The following is a 24,203-nucleotide window of genomic DNA, read 5'->3' as shown; positions in this document are numbered from 1 at the left end:
TGAATTTTCATTGGAAATGCAGTGTCCTTTTTTATGGTCTCCTTTCCTGGCTATATGGCTTTTCTATTTGCTGCTATTCAGGGAGAAACTATGCCTTGCAGTATTATAAGCTAAAATATACCATTATAATATACTATTATAACAAACTGCTCTTGTAGTAATATAATATGGGGAAAGAGAATTGCTCTATAATATGCTAATTAATTCTCCATTACCATGTCTGCATTTTGGGACTGCAGCCTTTCCAAATGTTTCTCTCCATCTTCCAGTGGTTTAGCCATTTCCCCCTGATTCCTACTTCCTTCAAAATGTATTTACTAGAAGTCCTGTCCTCTGTTAAAAGTTTCTGTTTGTTTGTTTTTGTTATTTTCCTTAGGTAAGACTGGAGTTTCTGCAAGCTGTACAGTGGAAAGGAATTCCTTTCTCCAAATAGGATGAAATTTCAGAACCACTGTTTAAAGAAGTCCTCCACCCTGGAGAGTAAGCTTTTTTTATAGAGATTTCCCTCTGGGCATATTTCACAATATTTACTTGTTCTGTCTCCATGGTAGGGCAACAGGGGATCTTTATTGTTTCCCTGTTTATAAAAAACTGTTGTGTTAACTGGATGGTAAGGTGAGGGGGGTCCCCCTAAGACCAAGGGCATCAGAAGCTTCTTACTCTCATGCTAGGCCACACCAGCCTCCAGCAATTCATGAAAAGTACCATTTAAGAGTTCCTACCAATTCATGGCTCTACTAGCTTCTGCTGTAGATAAACAGATCTCAGTAGCTGTATTTTCTCTGGAAGCACCTGTCTCCATATTTTGGAGTGCAGCTTTGCCTGAATTTTCTCTGAAAGGTACAAAGCTACTGATTTCATTTTTTCTAGTTTTTCATTTTTCTTTTTTTCTATTGAAAGGACAGCTTTGAAAACTCACAAGTCCTTTTCATATTAGAGCTGAAACAAGAGGACCCCTGACTTTGCTAAGACTGTGGTGATAAGGAATATTGGAATATTCTTTCTAAAGTGAATATTTAGCATTGATTTTTTTACCATTAATTTTAATATTTAACTTCTATAATATACAATTATTTTTATATTATAACAATTATCAATGAGGATAATATTAGGGTCCCTGGACAGTTCCAGATCCCAGAATGTTTCAAGATATCAATAGTGTAGGTAAGGGGAAGTGGCACAGAACATTTCCAAAACTCCAGGAAAGTTAAAAAAAAAAAAGAAGAAGAAAAACTATCCAACGAATGAGTCAAAATATTTCTTGATGATACATGTTATATCAGTTTTTTTTCTTTTGATGTAGAACAATGTATATTTTCAGGTTATCAATTGAGTCTTTAAATATTGCAGTTATATTTTGGGTTTATAGTTATGACATTGACTATAATAGAATTCTTTTTTGTGTGTGAAATAGTCAATTTTATTTATTATTATTTGTAAGTTAAGTATTGTTGATTTACAATATCATATTAGTTTAAAGTGTGCAACATAGTGGTTCAACATTTTTATAGATTGTATTCCATTTAAGGTTATTAAAAATCAATGTCTATATTTCCCCATTATGTGCAATATACCCTTTTGCTTATCTAATCTTTACATAGTAGTTTCTACCTCTTTCTTTTTTTAATTTTTAATTTAATTTTTAGTTTATACTGGAGTATAATTGATTTACAATGTTGTGTTAGTTTCAGGTATGCAGCAAACTGATTCAGTTATACAGATACATATATCCATTCTTTTTCAGATTCTTTTCCCATATAGGTTATTACAGAATATTGTTTAGAGTTCCCTGTGGTATATACTAGGTCCTGGCTGATTATCAGTTTTATATATAGTAGTGTGTATATGTTAATCCCAAACTCTTAATTTATCCCTCCCAACAACCTTTCCCCTTTGGTAACCATAAGTTTCTGCCCTAAGTTTGTGAGTCTGTTTCTGTTTTGTAAATAGGTTAGTTTGTAACATTATGTTTTTTAGATTCTGCATATAAGTGATATCATATAATATTTGCCTTTCTCTGTCTGACTCACTTCACTTAGTATGATAATCTCCATGTCCATCCATGTTGCTACAAATGGCATTATTTCATTCTTTTTATGGCTGAGTAATATTCTATTGCCTATATGTACCACATCTTCTTTATCCATTTCCCTGTCAATGGACATTTAGGTTGCTTCCATGTCTCGGCTATTGTAAATAGTGCTGCAATGAGCATTGGGGTGAATGTACCTTTTTGAATCATGGTTTTCTCCAGATTTATGCCAAGGAGTGGGATTGCTGGATCATATTGTAGTTCTAATTTTAGTTTAGTTTTTTTTTATGAAACCTCCATACTGTTTTCCATAGTGGTTTTACCAATTTAAATTCCCACCAACAGTGGAGGAGGGTTCCCTTTTTTCCACACCCTCTCCAGCATTTATTATTTGTAGACATTTTCATGATGGCTATTGTGACCAGTGTGAGATGATACCTTATTTTAGTTTGATTTGCATTTCTCTAATAATTAGCAATGTCAAGCATATTTTCACATGCTTTTTGGCCATCTGTATGTCTTCTTTGGAGAAATGTCTATTTAGATCTTCCCCCCATTTTTTGGTTGGGTTGATTGGTTTCTTTAACACTGAGCTGCATGAGCTGTTTGTATATTTTAGAAATTAATCCCATGTCGGTTGCTTCATTTGCAAATATTTTCTCCCATTCTGTGGGTTGTGCTTTTGTCCTGTTTATTTTTTTTATTTTTATTTTTTGCAAAAGCTTTTAGGTTTTGTGAAAAAGCTTTTAAGTTTAATAAGGTCCCATTTGCTTTTGTTTTTATTTTCGTTACTCTTGGAGGTGGATCCAAAAAGACATTGTGATTTATATCAGAGTGTTCTGACTATGTTTTCTTCTAAGAGTTTTATAGTATCCAGTGATAATATTCAGTGTTCATCTTTCTATGTGACTAATTTTGCTAAGCATAATGTTCTCTAGGTCCATCCACATTTTTCCAATAGGCAGAGTTTCAGTCATTTTTATGGTGGAGCAATATTGCATTGTATGTATATACTGCATCATCTTTATAAATTTATCTGTTGATGGACACTCTGGTTGCTTCCATATCTTGGCTATAGTAAATAATACTGCTATGAACATTGGGGTGCATGTTTCTTTTCAAATTAGTGTTTTTGTTTTCCTTGGATATAAATCCAGGAGTGAAATTTCTGGGTCATATGGTAGTTCTATTTTAGTTTTGTGGAAACTCCATGACGTTTTCCACAGTGGTTGCACCAATTTATTTTCCCAACAAGAGTGTACAAAGATTCCATTTCCTCCACATCCTTGGCAACATTTATTTGTAGACTTCTTGATAATAGCCATTCTGAAATGTGTGATGTGATATCTCATTGTGGTTTTGATTTGCATTTCTCTAATCTTTAGCACTTTGAGCATCTTTTCATGTTCTTGTCAGCCATCTGTCTTCTTTGGAAAAATGTCTATTCAGGTGTTCTACCCATTTTTAAATTTAGTGGTTTGTTTTTATGATACTGAGTTGTATGAAGTGTTTATGTATTCTGTATATTAACCCCTTATCAGCCATTTCAAATATTTTGTCCCACTCAGTAGATTTTATTGTTTTGTTGATGGTTTCCTTTGTTGTGCAAAAGCTTTTAAGTTTAATTAGATCCAGTTGGTTTATTTTAGATTTATTTATTTTTCCTTAGCAGACAAATTCAAAGAAATATTTGTACAATTTATGTCAAATAGTTTTCTATGTTTTCTTCTAGGAGTGTTATGGTTTGGGGTATTACATTTAGGTCTTTAAACAATTTTGAGTTTATTTTTGAATATGGTGTGAAGAAATGTTTTAATCTCATTTTTTTACATAAAGCCGTCCACTTTTCAACAGCACCACTTGTTGAAGAGACTGCTTTTTTTCTCCCTTGTATATTCTCCATTGTATATTTTTGTGTCCCTTGTTGTAGATTGGACATAAGTGTGTGTTTGTTTATTTCTGGGCTCTCTATTCTGTTCTGTTAATCTATGTGTCTGTTTTTGTGCCAGTAACATGCTGTTTAGATTACTGTAACTTTGTAGTATAGTCTGAAGTCTGGTAGAGTGATACCTCCAGCTTTATTTTTCTTTCCACAAGATTGCTTTGTCACTTTGCGGTCTTTTGTGGGTCCATACAAATTTTAGGATTGTTTGTTCTAGTTCTGTGAAAAATGTCATGGATAATTTGATAAGGATTACATTAAATCTGTAGATTGCTTTGGATAGTATGGCCATTTTAACAATATCAATTCTTCCAATCCAAGAGCATTGGCTATCTTTCCATTTCTTTGTATCATCTTCAGTTTCTTTCATCAATGTTTTACAACTTTCAGAGTATAGTTCTTGCACCTCCTTGGTTATGTTTATTCTAAAATATTTTATTATATTTGTTGTGACTGTAAACGGGTTTGTTTCCTTTCTCTTCTGATAGTTCATTACTAGTGTATGGAAAAGCAACAGATTTCTGTATGTTAATCTTGTATCCTGCAACTTTGATGAATTCATTTTGTAGTTCTAACAGCTTTCTGATGGTGAATTTAGGGATTTCTCTATAGAGTATCATGTCATCTGCAAATAGTGCCAGTTTTATTTCTTCCCTTTCAATTTGGGTGATATATATATATATATATATATATATATTGGTTTGATTGCTGTGACTAGGACTTCCAATATTATATTAAATAGAAGTGGTGAGAGGATTGCATCCTTATCTTTTTCTTGATCTTAGAGGAAAAGTTTTCAGCTTTTTATCGTTAAGAATGATGTTAGCTGTGTGTTTGTCAGAAATGGCCTTAATTATGTTGAAATATGTTCTTTCTATATCGACTTTGGTGAGAATTTTTATGATAAAATGATGCTGAATTATGTCCAATGTTTTTTCAGCCTCTAATGATGTGATCATGTGATTTTTTATTCTTCCTTTTGTTAATGTGATGTATCACATTGTTTGATTTGTGAATTAAATAAATGATTTGTGATTTGTGAACAAACCTTGCATCCATGGAATAAATCACAGTTGATCATAGATCACACTTTTTATATATTGTTCATCTTGATTTGCTGATATTTTGTTGAGGATATTTGCATTATATTCATCAAAGATATGGGCCTGTAATTTTCTTTTTTAGCAGTGTCTTTGTCTGGTTTTAGTATCAGGGTAATGGTGGACTCAAAGAACGAATTTGAGAGTATTCATACTCTTCAATTTTTTGGAGTAGATTGTGAAGGATGGTATTAGCTTTTCTTTATATATTTGGTAAAATTTCCAATTGAAGCCATCCAGTCATGGACTTTCGTTTGTTGAGAGATTTTTGTTGTTGTTGTTACATATTCAATTTCACTATGAGTGACTGGTCTGTTTAGCTTATCTGTCTCTTCCTGATTAAGTCTGGAAGGTTGTGTGTTTCTAGAAATTTGTCCATTTCTTTTAGTTTGTCCAACTTTTGGCATACACCTAATTATAGTATTCTCTTATGATTCTTTTTGTATCTCCCTGGTATTGGTTAGTATTTTTCCTCTTTCATGTCTTATTTTATTTATTTGTGTACATTTTTTTTATTGTTGAGCCTGTCTTAAGGTTTATCAATCTTGTATATCTTTCAAAAAACCCCTCTTGGTTTCATTGTTCTTTTCTACTGTTTTTTTTAATCTCTATTTTATTTACTTCCTCTTTGTTTTTATTATGTCATTCCTTCTTCTGACTTCAGGCTTTGTTTGTTCTTCTTTATCTGATTCAGTTAGATGGATGTTTAGGTTATTTGAGATTTTTCTTGTTTCTTGAGGTAGGCTTGTATTGCTATAAACTTCCCTCTTAGAACTGTTCTTACTGCACCCTGTAGATTTTGGAAAGTTTTGTATCCATTTTCATTTGTACCAAGGTATTTTATGATTACCTCTTTGACCAACTGTTTTTTAGGAAACATGTTGTTTAGTCTCCATGTGTTTGTTATTTTTTTCCATTTTTCTTTCTGTACTCGATTTCTAATTTCATATCTTTGTGTTTGGAAGAAAAAGGTTTGATATAATTTCTATCTTCTCAAATTTGTTGAGGCTTGTTTTGTGGCCTAGCACATGATCTCTCCAGGAAAATGTTCCATGTGTTCTTAAAAGAATTTGTATTCTGCTGTTTTTTTATGGAATATCCTTTAGATATCTATTAAGGCCAACTGACATTCAAGACCACTGTTGCCTTTTTGATTTTCTGTCAATTGATGTAAGTGTGGTTTTAAAGTCCCCTACTATTTTGTCTGATATGAATATTCCTACTCCCACTTTCTTGTCACTTCCATTTTCATAAAATATATTTTTTCATCCCCTCACTTTCAGTCTGTGTCTATCACTTTAATGTTAGTATGTTGCAAGCAGCATATAGAGGGGTCTTGTTTATTTCTTTATCCAATCAGCCATCCTATGTGTTTTGATTGGTGCATTTAGTCCATTGCCATTTAGAGTATTTATTGATAAGTATGTACTTACTGCCATTTTATTACTTGTTTTCTGGTTGTTTTGTAGTTCTTGTCTGTTCATTTATTTTTCTTTTTGTTTTTTTCCATTGTACTCTGATGATTTTTTATTATTGGTATGGTTGTGCCCTTTTATCTCTAGTTTTTGTTTATCTGTTGTAGGTTTTTGATTTGTGGTTACCATGAGGTTCATATACCATGGGGTTGACCTATAACTTTACATACTTGTTTTAAACTGGTAGTCATTTAAGACCAAACACATTCTAAATGATCTACATATATTTTTACTCCCATTCCTCATATTTTGTGATTTTTATGTCATATTTTACATCTTCATGTTTATCCCCTCACTTTTTATTGTACTTAGAGTTTCTTTTACAATATTTTGCCTCTTACTCTTTGTAAAAGTTTAAGTGGTTGATCCTTAGCCTTTACCATATATTTGCCTTTAATAGTGGAATTTTTCCAATTCTATAGATACATGTTTCTTGTTATAGCTTTTTCTTTTCCATTTAGAGAAGATCTTTTAACATTTGGGAGGGGGTAGTTTTAGTATTGATGAACTCTTTTAGTTTCTGCTTTCCTGAGAAGTTCTTTATCTCTCCTTCCATTCTAAAAATTAATATTGCTGGGTAGAGTATCCTGGGCTGCAGATTGTTTTTCCTTTCAGCACTTTGAATATATCAATCCACTCCCTTCTGGCTTGCAACATTTGTACAGAAAAATCAACTAATAGTCTTATAGGTGTTCCTTTGTATATGGATTTTTTTTCCCTTGCTGACTTTGGAATTATCTTCATCTTTTATGTTTGCATTTTAATTATGATGTGTCTTTGTTTGAAGTTTTTTGGGGTTCATCTTGTTTGGGACCTTCTGAGCTTCATGTGCCTGAATATCTGTTTCCTTCTTCAGGTTTGGGAAATTTCCAGACATAATTTCATCAAGTAGATTTTTGACTCCCTCATTTTTCTCTTCTCCATCTGGGACCTCTATAATACAAGTGTTGGTAAACTTCATGCTATCCCAGAGATCTCTTAAACTGTTCTCATTTTATTATAATTATTATTATTTTTTGCTGTTCTGATTAGCTGATTTTCATTACTCTATCTTCCAGATCACCTATCTGTTCTGCTACTATTTACTTCTAGTGTGCTCTTCATTAAAATCATAGTTTAACATATGTAGATTAAAAAGTTATTGGTCGTTAATGTGATATTTCTTATTACCTGCCAAATAACAGAAGACTGAGGGTGATATAAATATGTTAGTTATATATATGATGGATACAAAGAAAAAGCAGATTAAAAAGCATGTTACTCTTTAGTAATATGTCTATTGTATTTCTTTTTATGTTTTATGCACGATAGGTACTACAGAAATATTTCAGTGAACCTGTGATAAGAAGTAAAGAAAGAATTATGAATTGATTTGCAAGTTTTTAACCCAAGTTTAAATATCACAATCTTCATGCTTCCATTGCTGATCCCTGAGCAGACAACAGAGAATAATAGAGAAAAGTAGAATGATATTTAAGATAGGAAAATGAATCAATTCAAATACTGGCTTCTTTTAGGTACTTTTTCCATCAAACAAATTTCTTCTTTTTTTCCTACAATGTATAGGTATGTAAACATTGGGGGTGGAATTTCATTTATAGCTATTTGTCAATTTGGTCACCATAGAGGGTCAAAAAAAGCACCATCATAATGTTTACAATTATTTATTTGTTTGTACTTTTTAGTACACCACAGATTATGAAGGTACAGAGGCAGTCTAAACAGTATTTCCTCTTTCAATTTCCAAGAATTTGCAAATCATTATGATGAAAAAATACTCCAAATATGATGATGACTAATGCTCTCAACTCTGTAGAAGATAGTGTGCCTTCTAAAGTTTGATTAAATTCTATGTTCTTTTGTGAGCATTGGAAATCATCTCAGAACGACTGCCAAAAATAAATTTCAGCCTTAACGTTGCTAGCACATTATCAGAAGGCAGACAACTCTTTGTAGAGGTTTATCTGATTAGATAGTGACAAATTAATTGTTACACTGTTCATGTGGTAAGAATAGTGCATAATTCTATCAATTGTCTCCTAAGGTAATGTCATCAAGAACACATAACACAAAAATGTCTTTAGATGGTTCAGTTTTAGCCCATCATATAGTAAAGATCTCATCCAGTCAAAAATAATTGCCCCCATAACCTTGTGTCAATTTTTTGCATGAGCGTAGCACCGTTAATTTACTGCAGTGATAGTCTTTTGCAAAATGCGTATTCTTTGTGAAGTGTGAGCCTGGAGTTAAATTTAATGCAGGTATAAATAAAAATAGGGTTTTATGGCATCTTGGCAATTGAAGATATCTTCTAAATGATTAAGTATGCTAATAGACTTGTCAAAGGTTGCGGAAATATAAAAGATGATGGAAGAAAAAAATAAGGCCAGAAAAAGGAGGGCTTTGTTATTAAAATCAAAATTAAAAAAAATTCAGAAAAAAAAATAACATAATAGTAAAAAACAAGAAAATGTACCTTCTCACTCATTATGTAGTAATTACCAAGCATGTTATATTTCTTGCTTTGTCTTAAGAACAAACTAAATAAAATACAATATTAAGACTGGCTTTAAAATGCAGGGTTGAGAGCTCTCAGAGCAGAGTGTTTGGGCATCAGAACAAATGTAATGTCTAAAGAGCTAACTTCAAATTAAGTAAAATCTAGCTCAAAACATTATCATATTTGATTTAAAGTCATTCTCACTATAGTGAATATTATATACATAAAAATATATCCAGCATAACTAACAAAATGATACCCATGAGCAAAGGCAGAAATGCTGAAAATGGTTTGTTTTACATGAATAATCAATAACCATACAATAATTCAAACCAAATAGTTCTGTCCACCAAGAAGTATCATCATACAAATTCAAGAAGCAGGGATATATTTAACCAACCCTGCTTTACATTTTTAAACCTGACCTGCCACTGTTCAGGTTAATCCCATTTCACAAAATTTCCAAATCTATCCCCTTTGAGGCTCTTGTGGAAATTGCATTTTGCTCTTCCTGTTGCTTGACAGATTTGCTGGTGCTAAAACTTATGTACTTCTTTAGTCTCCTGGGGTCCTTCCTTCTGTTATTTTCAAAACTGTAAAATTCAAGTTTATGAAAAATTAAAAAAAAAAACACCTCAACCTCTCTCTGGGTGTGACAGATCTAAAAAAGGAAGCCTAAATTTTAAATTGCTTTCATGATATTTCAGTGCAGGAAATCTTAGCATTTACTATTGATGGTCAACAGCAAGAGGGACCTAGATTACTGCAGCTTTAAAATGTTTCTAGAGCAGAAGTTACATTGTTTAAAAAATAACACAAATTTCAGAACTTTGACTCACCAGCATTACAGAAATTAGGACATGAATCTAAGACTCTTCTCTCATGCTTACTGGATTGTAAGTTTATAACAGTAAATATATCCATTAAACTTTGAAAGCTAAACCTCAATTATCCTTATTTTAGAAAGAAGAGTATTTTTACCACACAAAATAAAGCAAATAATGTAACAATGATTTGAACAAAACAAGATATTTGTAAATAGCCAATATATTTTAGAGAAAAAGACATTAATTTGCAGAGTGCTTTTTGATCAAGTAATTCCCTTTGATCCATATTTTACTTTTCAATTTTAAATATAATGCAAAATTATTAATAAAAATTATATTTTGTCATGATTAATACCGTGTTCCATTTAAGACAGAAATCTTAGTAAACACATTGACAAGACCTGCCATGGTTTACAGTATTTTTTAATATAATCTATGACTTGAACCACCTTTATCTTTTGTTTACCTCAATGCTCTCAATCTATGCTTATCTTTCCACTTTAAAATTTTTGTTTCCTTTTCTTGAGGTCTTGCATTTAAAATAAAATCTGAAAATATTATTTCTGGGCAAGGTTACAGAAAGAACCTTGAAAACATTTAGTCAGTAAAGATATCCAATTGGTAATTTGGCAATAGAGTCCACTTTGTCAATAAAAATGCTTATATTTATGAGATGTTAGCCAAAATTATATTGGTTATTGTTTAATTTACTAAGTTTGAAACAGATACATCATTGCTTATATTATCTGACATTATTTTTTATAAACAATTTAAACAGGGACTTTGATTTCAGAATAAATAGCATTGAGAAATATTACACTTAAAATAACTTGTGCCATAGAGACAGAGCCTGGGAATTCTATTAGAGTTGGTTAAACTGCTTTGAACACATCATATGAAAGGGATAAATAAATTCTTTCTTCACTCAAAATAGCAAAATGTGTTTTAGGTCTTGATGAAAAACATTTGGACAGCAACATTCTTTCTCACAGATGAGGCTATTTTAGCACATTGTGGGTACTTCTTGTTTAAAAATAGACACGATTGCTAATCTAAAGTAAATGTTACCAATTTTACGAAGAGTTGATTAAAGCAGTGCTTGAAGTTTACTAACTGCTTTCAAATGAAAGTGTTTTTTTGTTTTTTCAGAGCAGAGTCATAAAATTCATTATCAGGGTGTTTTCAGCAACATTACCATCTATTCTGAAGAAACTGAGATGACATTCATGTGAAGAAATTTATTCGAATAAAGGGACAAGGAGATTCACTAAAAAAAAAAAAAGAGTGTAAGTTTCATAGCTCAGAACTGGATTCCAAAAGAAAAGAACACACACAAGACTTCAAATAAAGTTTCATCATGTAAACCTAAATCTAAAGGGACCTGAGGATAATCTATTTTTCTGGACTTTTAATCAAGATCCATAATAATTAATTGATACCAGCTCAGGTATATTTCTGGCCAAGTCCCTCTGCATTCCTGAAACTGAATTCTAATTGCATGACTCAGTGTCCTAGGTTCAGGAAGGAAATTGGTAACATTCTCCCTAAGCTTTCAAAACATAAATGTGTATATTGCATAAAGCCATCACTGAAAGAGGATAGGTTTATGGTAAAATAAATTGCAGTGTCTCGGTTATAATGAAGGACATAGAATTCATTGTGCCAGTCTCTTTTACTTTCTCCCCTAGCAAATATTGCAAAAACACTTTTATAAGAAAATTTTAATAAAGGATTTCTTGTGACAACCTTATAAAAGTCAACTAGAATTGTGCAAAACTTACTACATTTACTTTAATGGAATGATGATCACTTGCAACAGGATTAGTTGTATGGGGGTTGACTGAGAACCATGCAAGACTGATAGTATTAGCTAGCTTATGTAAACATTTTAACATGGAGATAAGGGTATTAGCTGAATATTCAATCAAACTGCACTTTTTGGATTTCCTGCAGTTTTGCCTTCTGTGCAGCGTTTCATTCAAAGAAGTACATACACTTGTAATGCATTTAAAATACAAGACTGCTTATTTCTGAGTTGATAAAAATTTTTTTAATATCTTAGAACAAATAATGACTTACTCATTTCCTTGGAAACTGGGTGCCCCAGATAATTATTCAATGGGCTTACAGAAATTATCTAGGATTTATTAATTGAAACATGGTAATTCAACAGGGACAAACACTCCCTCAAAGATTTTTATGATTGCTACATTTATGTAAATATAAATTTTATAAAGTTTGTTTTGCTATCTTTCTAAGGACTTATAAAATTTAATTTCAATCTTACAAATGAATAGAAAAGCTACTTTCCTCTGCAATGTATTATTAAGGATGTTAAGAAAGTTGGGGGAGTTGAGGAAGATGGTGAAAGAGTAAGACGCAGAGATCAGCTTCCTTGCCACAGACACATCAGAAATACATCTAAACGTGGAACTGCCCCTATAGAACACCCACGGAATGCTGGCAGAAGACCTCAGTCCTCCCAAAAGGCAAGAAACTCCCCACGTACATGGGGAGGGTAAAAGAAAAAAGAAAAAAAACAGAGACAAAAGAATAGGGCAGGACCGGCACCAATGGAAGGGAGCTGTGAAGGAGGAAATGTTTCCACACACTAGGAAGCCCCTTCACAGGCAGAGATGGTGGGTGGTGGAGGGGGGAAGCTTCAGAGCCGTGGAGGAGAGCAGAGCAACAGGAGTGTGGAGGGCAAAGCAGAGAGATTCCCGCACAGAGGATCGGTGCTGAATGGCACTCACCAGCCCAAGAGGCTTGTGAATGTGTATGTGTATGCTTCTGTGTGAGATTTTCTGTATAACTTTGCTTTCACCATTTATCCTATGGTTCTGTCCATCGATTTTATGGTTTTTTTTTACTTTAAAAAAAACTTTTCTCTTAAAAATTATTATTTTTATTTTTTAATTACTTTATTTTACTTTATTTTATTTTATCCTCTTTCTTTCTTTCTTTCTTTCTTTCTTTCTTTCTACTGTTTCTCCCTTTAATTCTGAGCCGTGTGGAGGAAAGGCTCTTGGTGCTCCACCCAGGAGTCAGTGCTGTGCTTCTGAGGTGGGAGAGCCAACTTCAGGACATTGGTCCACAAGAGAACTCCCAGGTCCACATAATATCAAATGGTTAAAATCTCCCAGAGATCTCCAACTCAACACCAAGACCCAGATTCACTCAACGACCAGCAAGGTACAGTGCTGGACACCCTAAGCCAAACAAATAGCAAGACTGGAACACAATGTCCCCCATTAGCAGAGAGGGTGCTTACAATCATAATAAGGCCACAGACAGAACAAAAAACACCACCAGATGTGGACCTTCCCATCAGAAAGACAAGATCCAGACTCATCCACCAGAACACAGGCACTAGTCCCCTCCACCAGGAAGCCTACACAATCCACTGAACCTATGTTAGCCACTGGGGACAGACACCAAAAAAAAAACGGGAATTACGAACCTGCAGCCTGCAAAATGGAGACCCCAAACACAGTAAGATAAGAAAAATGAGAAGACAGAAAATCACAGAGCAGATGAAGGAGCAAGGTAAAAACCCAGAAGACCTAACAAATGAGGAGGAAATAGGCAGTCTACCTGAAAAAGAATTCAGAATAATGATAGTAAAGATGATCCAAAATCTTGGAAAGAGAATAGAAAAAATGCAAGAAACATTTAACAAGGACCTAGAAGAACTAATGAAGGAACATCCATGATGAACAACACAATCAATGAAATTAAAAATACTATGGAAGGGATCGATAGCAGAATAACTGAGGCAGGAAAACAGATAAGTGACCTGGAAGATAAAATAGTGGAAATAACTTCTGCAGAGCAGAATAAAGAATAAAGAATCGAAAGAACTGAGGACAGTCTCAGAGACTTCTGGGACAACATTAAGTGCAACAACATTCGAATTATAGGGGTCCCAGAAGAAGAGAAAAAGAAAGGAACTGAGAAAATATTTGAAGAGATTATAGTTGAAAACTTCCCTAATATGGAAAAGGAAATAGTTAATCAAGTCCGGGAAGTACAGAGTCCAATACAGGATAGACAAAGGATTAACAAACCAAGACACATATTAATCAAACTATCAAAAAGTAAATACAAAGAAAATATATTAAAAGCAGCAAGGGAAAAACAACAAATAACACACAAGAGAATCCCCATCAGGTTAACAGCTGATCTTTCAGCAGAAACTCTTCAAGCCAGCAGGGAGTGGCAGGACATACATAAAGTGATGAAGGAGAAAAAACTACAACCAAGATTACTCTACCCAGCAAGGATCTCATTCAGATTTAATGGAGAAATTAAAAACTTTACAGACAAGCAAAAGGTGAGAGAGTTCAGCACCACCAAACCAGCTTTACAACAAATGCTAAAGGAACTCCTCTAGGCAAGAAACACAAGAGAAGTGAAAGACCTACAATAACAAACCCAAAATAATTAAGAAAATGGAAATAGGAACATACATATCGATAATTACCTTAAATGTAAATGGATTAAATGCTCACACGAAAAGACACAGACTGGCTGAATGGATACAAAACTAATACCCATATATATGCTGTCTACAAGAGACCCACTTCAGAGTTAGGGACACATAAAGACTGAAAGTGAGGCAATGGAAAAAAAGATATTTCATGCAACTGGAAATCAAAGAAAGTTGGAGTAGCAATTCTCATAACAGACAAAATAGACTTTAAAATAAAGACTATTACAAGACATAAAGAAGGAAACCACATAATGATCATGGGATTGACCCAGAAAAAGATAGAACAATTGTAAATATTTATGAAAGCAATATAGGAGCACCTCAATACATAAGGCAAATACTAACAACCATAAAAGGGGAAATCAACAGTAACACAATCATAGTAGGGGAATTCAACACCCCACTTTCTCCAATGGACAGATCATCCTAAATGAAAATAAATAAGGAGACACAAGCTTTAAATGATACATTAAACAAGATAGACTTAATTGATATTTACAGGACATTCCATCCAAAAACAACAGAATACACAGTTTTTTCAAGTGCTCATGGAACATTCTCCAGGATAGATAATATCTTGGGTCACAAATCAAGCCTTGGTAAATTTAAGAAAATTGAAATCATATCATATATCTTTTCTGACTACAATGCTATGAGACTAGGTATCAATTACAGGAAAAGAACTGTAAAAAATTCAAACACATGGAGGCTAAACAATACACTACTTAATAATGAAGTGATCACGGAAGAAATCAAAAAGGAAATCAGGGCCTCCCTGGTGGTGCAGTGGTTGAGAGTCCGCCTGCCGATGCAGGGGATATGGGTTCGTGCCCCGGTCTGGGAGGATCCCATATGCCGCGGAGCGGCTGGGCCCGTGAGCCATGGCCGCTGGGCCTGCGCATCCGGAGCCTGTGCTCCGCAACGGGAGAGGCCACAACAGTGAGAGGCCCACATAACGCAAAAAGGGAAAAAAAAAAAAAAAAAAAAAAAGGAAATCAAAAAATACCTAGAAACAAATGACAATGGAGACACAATGACCCAAAACATATGGGATGCAGCAAAAGGAGTTCAAAGTGGGAAGTTTATAGCAATGCAATCTTAGTTTAAGTAACAGGAAACATCTCAAATAAACAAGCTAATGTTGCACATAAAGCAATTAGAGAAAGAACAACAAAAGCCCCCAAATTTAGCATAAGGAATGAAATCATAAAGACCAGATCAGAAATAAATAAAAGAGAAATGAAGGAAACAATAGCAAACACCAATAAAACTAAAAGCTGGTTCTTTCAGGAGATACACAAAATTTATAAACCATTAGCCACATTCATCAAAAAAAGGGAGAATACTCAGATCAATAGAATGAGAAATGAAAAAGGAGAGGTAACAAATGACAGTGCAGAAATTCAAAGGATCAGGAGAGATTACTACAAGCAACTTTATGCCAATAAAATGGACAACCTGGAAGAAATGGACAAATTCTTAGAAATGTACAACCTGCCGAGACTGAACCAGGAAGAAATAGAAAATATGAACAGGCCAATCACAAGCTCTGAAATTGAAACTGTGATTAAAAATCTTCCAACAAACAAAAGACCAGGATGATTTCACAGGTGAATTCTATGAAACATTTAGAGAACAGCTAACACCTATCCTTCTCAAACTCTTCCAAAATATAGCAGAGAGAGGACCACTCCCAAACTCATTCTACAAGGCCACCATCACCCTGATACCAAGACCAGACAATGATGTCACAAAGAAAGATATCTACAGGTCAATATCACTGATGAACATAGATGCAAAAATCCTCAACATAATACTAGCAAACAGAATCCAACAGCACATTAAAAGGATCATACACTATGATCAAGTGGGGTTTATTCCAGAATGCAAGGATTCTTCAATATGTGGAAATCAATCAATGTGATATACTATATTGAATCATTTAAGGAGAAAAACCATATGATCATCTCAATAGATGCAGAGACAGCTTTTGACAAAATTCAACACCCATTTATGATAAAAACCCTGCAAAAGGAGGCATACAGGGAACTTTTCTGAACATCATAAAGGCCATATAGGTCAAACCCACAGCCAACATCATCCTCAATGGTGAAAAACTGAAATAATTTCCAATAAGATCAGGAGGAAGACAAGGTTGCCCACTCTCACCACTATTATTCAACATCGTTTTTGAAGTATTAGCCACAACAATCAGAGAAGAAAAAGGAATAAAAAGAATCCAAATCACTTAAGAAGAAGTAAAGCTGTCAATGTTTGCAGATGGCATGATACTCTACATAGAGAATCCTAAAGATGCTAGCAGAAAACTACTAGAGCTTATCAATGAATTTGGTAAAGTAGCATGATACAAAATTAATGCACAGAAATCTCTAGCATTCTTATACACTAATGATGAAAGATCTGAGAGTGAAATTAAGAAAATTCTCCCATTTACCACTGCAATGAAAAGAATAAAATATCTAGGAATAAACCTACCTAAGGATAAAAAAGACATGTATGCAGAAATTTATAGAACACTGATGAAAGAAATTACAGATGATACCAATAGGTCTAGAGATACACCATGTTCTTGGATTGGAAGAATCAACATTGTGAAAATGACTCTACTACCCAAAGCAATCTACAGATTCAATGCAATCCCTAACAAACTACCACTGGCAATTTTCACAGAACTAGAAGAAAAAAATTCACAATTTATATATATATATATATATATATATATATATATATATATAAAAGACCCCGAATAGCCAAAGCAATCTTGAGAATGAGAAATGGAGCTGGAGGAATGAGGATCCCTGTGTTCAGACTATACTACAAAGCTACAGTAATCAAGACAGTATGGTAATGGCACAAAAACAGAAATATAGATCAATGGAACAGGATAGAAAGCCCAGAGATAAACCCATGCACATATGTTCACCTTATCTTTGATAAAGGAGGCAAGAATATACAGTGGAGAAAAGACAGCCTCTTCAATAAGAGGTGCTGGGAAAACTGGACAGGTACATGTAAAAGTATGAGATTAGAACACTCCCTAACACCATACACTCAAAAAAAAATAGCTCAAAATGGATTAAAGACCTAAATGTAAGGCCAGAAACTATCAAACTCTTAGAGGAAAACATAGGCAGAACACTCTATGACATAAATCACAGCAAGATCCTTTTTGATTCACCTCATAGAGAAATGGAAATAAAAACAAAAATAAACAAATAGGACCTAATGAAACTTAAAAGCTTTTGCACAGCAAAGGAAACCATAAACAAGATCAAAAGACAACCCTCAGAATGGGAGAAAATATTTGCAAATGAAGCAACTGACAAAGGATTAATCTCCAAAATTTACTAGTGGCTCATGCAGCTCAATTAAAAAAAATAAATCCCAATACAAAAATGGCAGAAAACCTAAATAGGCAGTTTTCCAAAGAAAATATATGGATTTCCATCAAACACATGAAAGAATGCTCAACATCATTAATCAGTAGAGAAATGCAAATCAAAACTACAATGAGATATCATCTAATACCAGTCAGAATGGCCATCATCAAAAAATCTAGAAACAATAAATGCTGGAGAGGGTGTGGAGAAAAGAGAACACTCTTGCACTGTTAGTGGGAGTGTAAATTGATACAGCCACTATGGAAAACAGTATGGAGGTTCCTTAAAAAACTACAAATAGTACTACCATATGACCCAGCAATCCCACTTCTGTGCAAATACCCTGAGAAAACCATAATTCAAATGAGTCATGTACCAATATGTTCATTGCAGCTCTATTTACAGTAGCCAGGAAATGGAAGCAACCTAAGTGTCCATCAACCAATGAATGGGTAAAGAAGATGTGGCACATATGTACAATGGAATATTACTACCCATTAAAAGTAATGAAATTGAGTTATTTGTACTGAGGTGGATGGACCTAGAATCTGTCATAGAGAGTGAAGTACATCAGGAAGAGAAAAACAAATACCGTATGCTAACATATTATATATATATATATATATATATATATATATATATATATATATGGAATCTAAGAAAACAAAACAAATCAAATCAAAAGTTATGAAGAACCTAGGAGTAAGACGGGAATAAAGGCACAGACCTACTAGAGAATGGAGTTGTGGATATGGGGAGGGGTAAGAGTAAGCTGTGGCAAAGTGAGAGAGTGGCATGGACATATATACACTACCACATGTAAAATAGATAGCTAGTGGGAAGCAGCCGCATAGTACAGGGGATAAGCTCAGTGGTTTGTGACCACCTAGGAGGGTGGGATATGGAGGGTGGGAGGGATGGATATGCAAGTTTGAAGAGATATGTGAACATATGTATGTGTATAACTGATTCACTTTGTTATAAACCAGAAAGTAACACACCATTGTGAAGCAATTATACTCCAATAATGATGTTAAAAAAAAGAACATTGGCTCAGAATATGGCTCAATTACCTTCTATATGATTGTTATTAATTTACTCTTTTGATTTAAGACATTGCAAAATTTCTGCTCTCTATAGCATCTGTGAGGTTTATTATATGATACCATTATTATATTTATATTTTATTTTAAAGTAACATATTTTTATAATCACTGTAAGTTGAGCTTGCGTAAGAAGGTATAATCCTCTGGTAATAGAAAAAGGTATTAAATGGTATGATTATCGGGCAGAAAAAATAAAATATGAAGGGCTGGTGCCTCACTGTCTGGTGGGGAAAGAGCAAACATAGGTTGTTAGTATGGATATACTCGGGTAAGGTGATTGGTAAAATACAATGGGGGCTTGGAGATATCAAATAAAACTTGTATCTACTTAATAATATAGTCTCAGTAGTCTGATTTCTTGAAATAAAATTCATGTTCTTTACTTCTTTAATATAATTGGAGAGCAGAAAGATCTGCCATTATTGTTAATTGGCTATTTTGTAATTCTATCTACAAGGTAGACTTCAGTTTACCAAGTACAAAGTGGTATGGTATGAAATCCTCTACTGACAGAAGTTACTTTTTCAATTATCTTCATTCTTGTAATCTTAACCACACAGGTAATCTTACTTGAAAGATCATTTAACTGTAAGCCATAAGAAAATGTCAGATGATTTTGGTTAAAAATGTCAAAATCATATTGTAGTCTTAAGAGTGGACATTTAATTACATTAAGGGTTCATAATGTCATGCAAACTTTCTAACCTCCCATCCCACAGCTCTTTAAAATAGAGACAATTTAGACTGAGAATACAAGGGAAAATTAGAGACCATTATGTTTCTAACCTGGCATTAAATCTTTCACTCCATAGTGATTTTAAATTTTTATGTTAATTGAAACAAATAATGAAATATTTTATCACTTAAAATATATGAAAATATTTTCTCAAAATTTAGTGAATAATTAATCCCTCAAAATGAAAATTAAAGGAGATGAATATGTTTTTCTGCTGAGGGGATTAATCCCCTATCCCTTACTATAACCCAAAATTTTGATGTGAGTTTAAAGCAAAGTGTGAAAACATAAAAAAAGGAGCATATAAATTCATGGTTGCTATACATCAAAGTGGAGATGATATAATTAATACCCCCTGAAAAACAATAACTTGAAAAATATTTGTTGTATTTAAAATTAAAATTAATTGCTATCAGAAATAAAACAAAGTTATAAACAAAGTAATTATCTAGGAACATTTTTTGCTAAAAAATACAACAATCTAATAAAAATAAATGTATAGAGAATATAAAGAATACAAAAATAAAAGTAATAGTCAAATATACATGCAATGTTCAATCTCATTAGGAATTAATGTAATAAAAATTAAAATGAGAATAGCAGTGTTTTCTGTTAGAAAACTGTCATATGATGGATTTATTCTTGTGAAATAGGCTTTTTTAGGTAAAAAGTCAAATATTGGAAAGTTCACATAGGTAAAGTAATAATAATGATAACAATTATTATTATGATTTGACAAATTATGATATCTAGTTTTGGGAAGTGGGTAGGAAAATAGGCAATCTTATATCTGGTTGGTGAGATTATAAATTAGAATTTTTTTTTCCTGAGGGACAAATAATAAATTAATACAAAAATTCTGAAAACCGGATGTATGTTTTGATATATCATGCTCTAGTAATACATTGTAAGCAAATTATCAGATACATGCAAAATATTTATATACTAGAATATATATTGCAAGGTTATACCCAATTTCAACACTATGAGCATTCACAAATGTCCAAGAATACATGAATTAATGAATAAATTGTGACACAAGAAGGAAATTCTATTCATTTGTTAAAAACTGTGTAGCTTGGTTATATTTATAGACACGGAAAGTTGCTCATCTTACATAGTTAAATAAAGAGGCAACACACAATAAATACACTATGACCACTATAACAAGTCACACACACACACACACACACACACAGACATATTGAAAGAAATTCACCAAAGTTGTTTTAGTAGTTATTGTGATCCTTGTGGAGAATATATAGATTACTCCCTTTATTGTATTTTACTCTTCCTTTTCCTAGAATTTCAAATATAAACATAAATTAGTATATAATTAGAAAGACATAAATGATTTAGCTTTCATAATCTTGGAATTCAGAATTCCTTGTAATTGTATATACATCTTTTATTTTGTGACAAATACCTTCTCTTATTTCTTCAGTGTCCCAAGTAGCACATCTTTCATTTAATGGTATGAAAACACAGAAATATTTTTTCACTCATTTTGTTGTCAGACATGTCTACAAAATTCAATGCCAAGTGACATTTGTTCATATCACCTTGTTTTAGTCCAGGATTATTAAATAATATACTCTTCCCTGATACGTGTTAAAAAATTGCTTTTTTAACATTTGTCAGAGTAAATACTTAATTATTACATCTTCTATTCAGCAGAATTCCACATTTTTCTCCAAAAATGATAAAATCTTTTTTTTTAAGATGTTGGGGGTAGGAGTTTATTAATTAATTAATTAATTTTTGCTGTGTTGGGTCTTTGTTTCTGTGCGAGGGCTTTCTCTAGTTGTGGCAAGTGGGGGCCACTCTTCATCACGGTGCACGGGCCTCTCACTATCGTGGCCTCTCGTGTTGCGGAGCACAGGCTCCAGATACGCAGGCTCAGTAGTTGTGGCTCACGGGCCTAGTTGCTCCACGGCATGTGGGATCCTCCCAGACCAGGGCTCGAACCTGTGTCCCCTGCATTAGCAGGCAGATTCTCAACAACTGCACCACAAGGGAAGCCCCGATAAAATCTTTATATATTAAAATTATTCCAAACTATATTTTCATGTATAAATATATTACAGTTAGAAGACAGATTGCAAAATTATTAGTTAAAACTCATTATTAAAAATAATAAATTTCATACTGCATTCAGGGAGCATATACGGAGATGGTGTGGTTTCCTAAACTGAAGTTCATGGTGAAATGTAGTTACTTGCAAAGATCAAATTATTTTGCTTTATTAAAAAATATGTTAGAGATCATGTCAAGGAAGAGGAGATTGGCAAAGGCAATAATAAAACAATTCATGCTGGATCTTTAATGGCTTTGATGATGGAATGAATAATAGGTTCCTTTGTCAGTAGTGTATTGTTCAAGATAATAATAAAATAAGCCTTTGTTTGAGCTCATGTAACTTGATGCTATAGAAGGTGATTGAACATGATGAAGGTTAAAAAGTTCTTGGGATCACTAAATATTATATATATACACATATCCTTAAAGATACCAATATATTGTACTGAAGACATAATTGTATGCATACCCTGTGGCTGTTGCCTTCCTTGGGCTATTTGGGAATAGATTTATAATAATTAGATAACAAAATACTCATAAAGATGTTGTAATGTGGAACTCTGTAAGTGAAAGTATAATTCAGTAATTGTTGCTTTAGATTGAGAGAAACTGGCAAAGATGTTATCTAACTGATATTTTAATTATTTTAAAAATTTGGATAATTTTAGATGCATATGCAGTTGTAAGAAGGAACACAGAGATCTCATGTACTGTATACATAGTTTCACACAGTGGCAAAATATATCAAAACCAGAATACTGATATTGACACAGCCAAACTGCAGAACAGTTCTCTAAGGGGTCAGCGTAACACCCCCCCCCCCCAATCACTAATCTTTGGCAACCACTAATCTGTTCTTCATGTTTTAACATTTTTTTCACTTCAAGAATGTTATGTAAATTGATTCATATAATATGTAATATTTTGAGATTGGCTTTTTCTCACTCAACATAGTTCCCTGAGGATTCACTTAAATTTCTGTGTGTATCAAGTTTGTTCATTGTATTGCTGACTAGTATTTTATGATATAGAAGTACCACAGTTTCTCTGACCATTCACCTATTGAAAGGCATCTGGGTTATTTCCAATTTGGGGCTATTAGATATAAAGCTGATGTGAACATAATATGTACAGGTTTTTGCTTAAACAGATCTTTTCATATCTCTGGGTTAAATGCCCTATCTCTGGGTTGGATGGTTTTATCTCTGGGTTGCGTATTTAGTTTTATAAGAAACTGCCTAACTGTTTTCCTGAGTTACTGTACCATTTCATTTTACATTCTGATCAACAATATATGAGCATTACAATTTCTACCCATATTCACTAGCATTTAGTGTTGTCACTATTTTTAAATTTACCCATTTTTATAAGTGTGTAGAGATAGCTCATTGTGATTTTAATTTTAATTTTCCTAATGATTAATAATGTGAACATCTTTTTGTGCTCTTATTTGTCATTTAAATATCTTTGGTGAAATGTCAGTTCTTTTGCCCATTTTTTAAATTGGAATTTTAAATTGTTGAGTTTTGAGAGCTTGTTTTATATTATGAATACAATTTCTTTATTGGAAATGTAATTTGCAAATATTTTCTCTCAGTCTTTTCTTTCAACTTTTGTCTTCACCTTATTAATGGGTCTTTTTTAGAAAAAAAAAGACTTTTAAATTTTGTTATGGTCCAATTTGTCAACTTTTCTGTTTGTAGAATGTGACTCGGTGTCATGCCTAAGAAGTATTTGCTTAGCCCTAGATTCTGAAGACTTTCTCCCAGAATTTTTTTCTGTAAGTTTTATAGTTTTCTGTGTTTTATAGTTTTAAATTTTACATATAAATCTTTGATCCATTTTAAGCTAATTTTAGTATAAGGTATGGCATACAGGTTGAGGCTGATGGGTTTTGTTTTTGTTTTGTTTATAGAGAGGCATACCCAATCTTCCCAGAACCATTTGTAGAAAGGTTCTTCCTTCTTCCACTGAATTCCTTTTCCATCTTCTAAAAAATCAATAAGCCATATTTGTATGGGGTGAATAATGGGGTCTTTATTCTATTGTATTGATCAATATGTTTATTTCTCTGTCAATACCACCCTTTCTTTATTACCATAGCTATGCATTAGACCTTACTACTTAAAGTTATTCCTCTCTGGTTATTCTTTGTCAAAACTGTTTTATCAATTTTAGGGTTTGTGTATTTCCTGATAAATTTTAGTGTAACATTAGTTATGTCTACAAAAAACTTGCTGGAATTTTGATAGGATATACATTAAACAATATAGATCAATTTTGGGACAATTAACATCTTTACAATATTGATTCTTCAAAACCATAGGTATGTTTTTCCATTTATTTAGATCTTTGGTCAAAAGAGCAAAAAAGTGTACATAATGAAAAGGAAGAAATAAAACTATGTTTTCCAATCTGTATGTTTTTAAATTTCCTTTTTGTGTCTTACTGCAATATCTAGAATTTCCAGCATTATGCTCCATAAAAGTAGTGAGAGTGAACATCTTTGTCTT

The sequence above is a fragment of the Mesoplodon densirostris genome, chromosome X (genome assembly GCF_025265405.1).
Source record: "Mesoplodon densirostris isolate mMesDen1 chromosome X, mMesDen1 primary haplotype, whole genome shotgun sequence".
NCBI lineage: Eukaryota > Metazoa > Chordata > Mammalia > Artiodactyla > Ziphiidae > Mesoplodon > Mesoplodon densirostris.
This window is presented reverse-complemented; position numbering follows the sequence as displayed.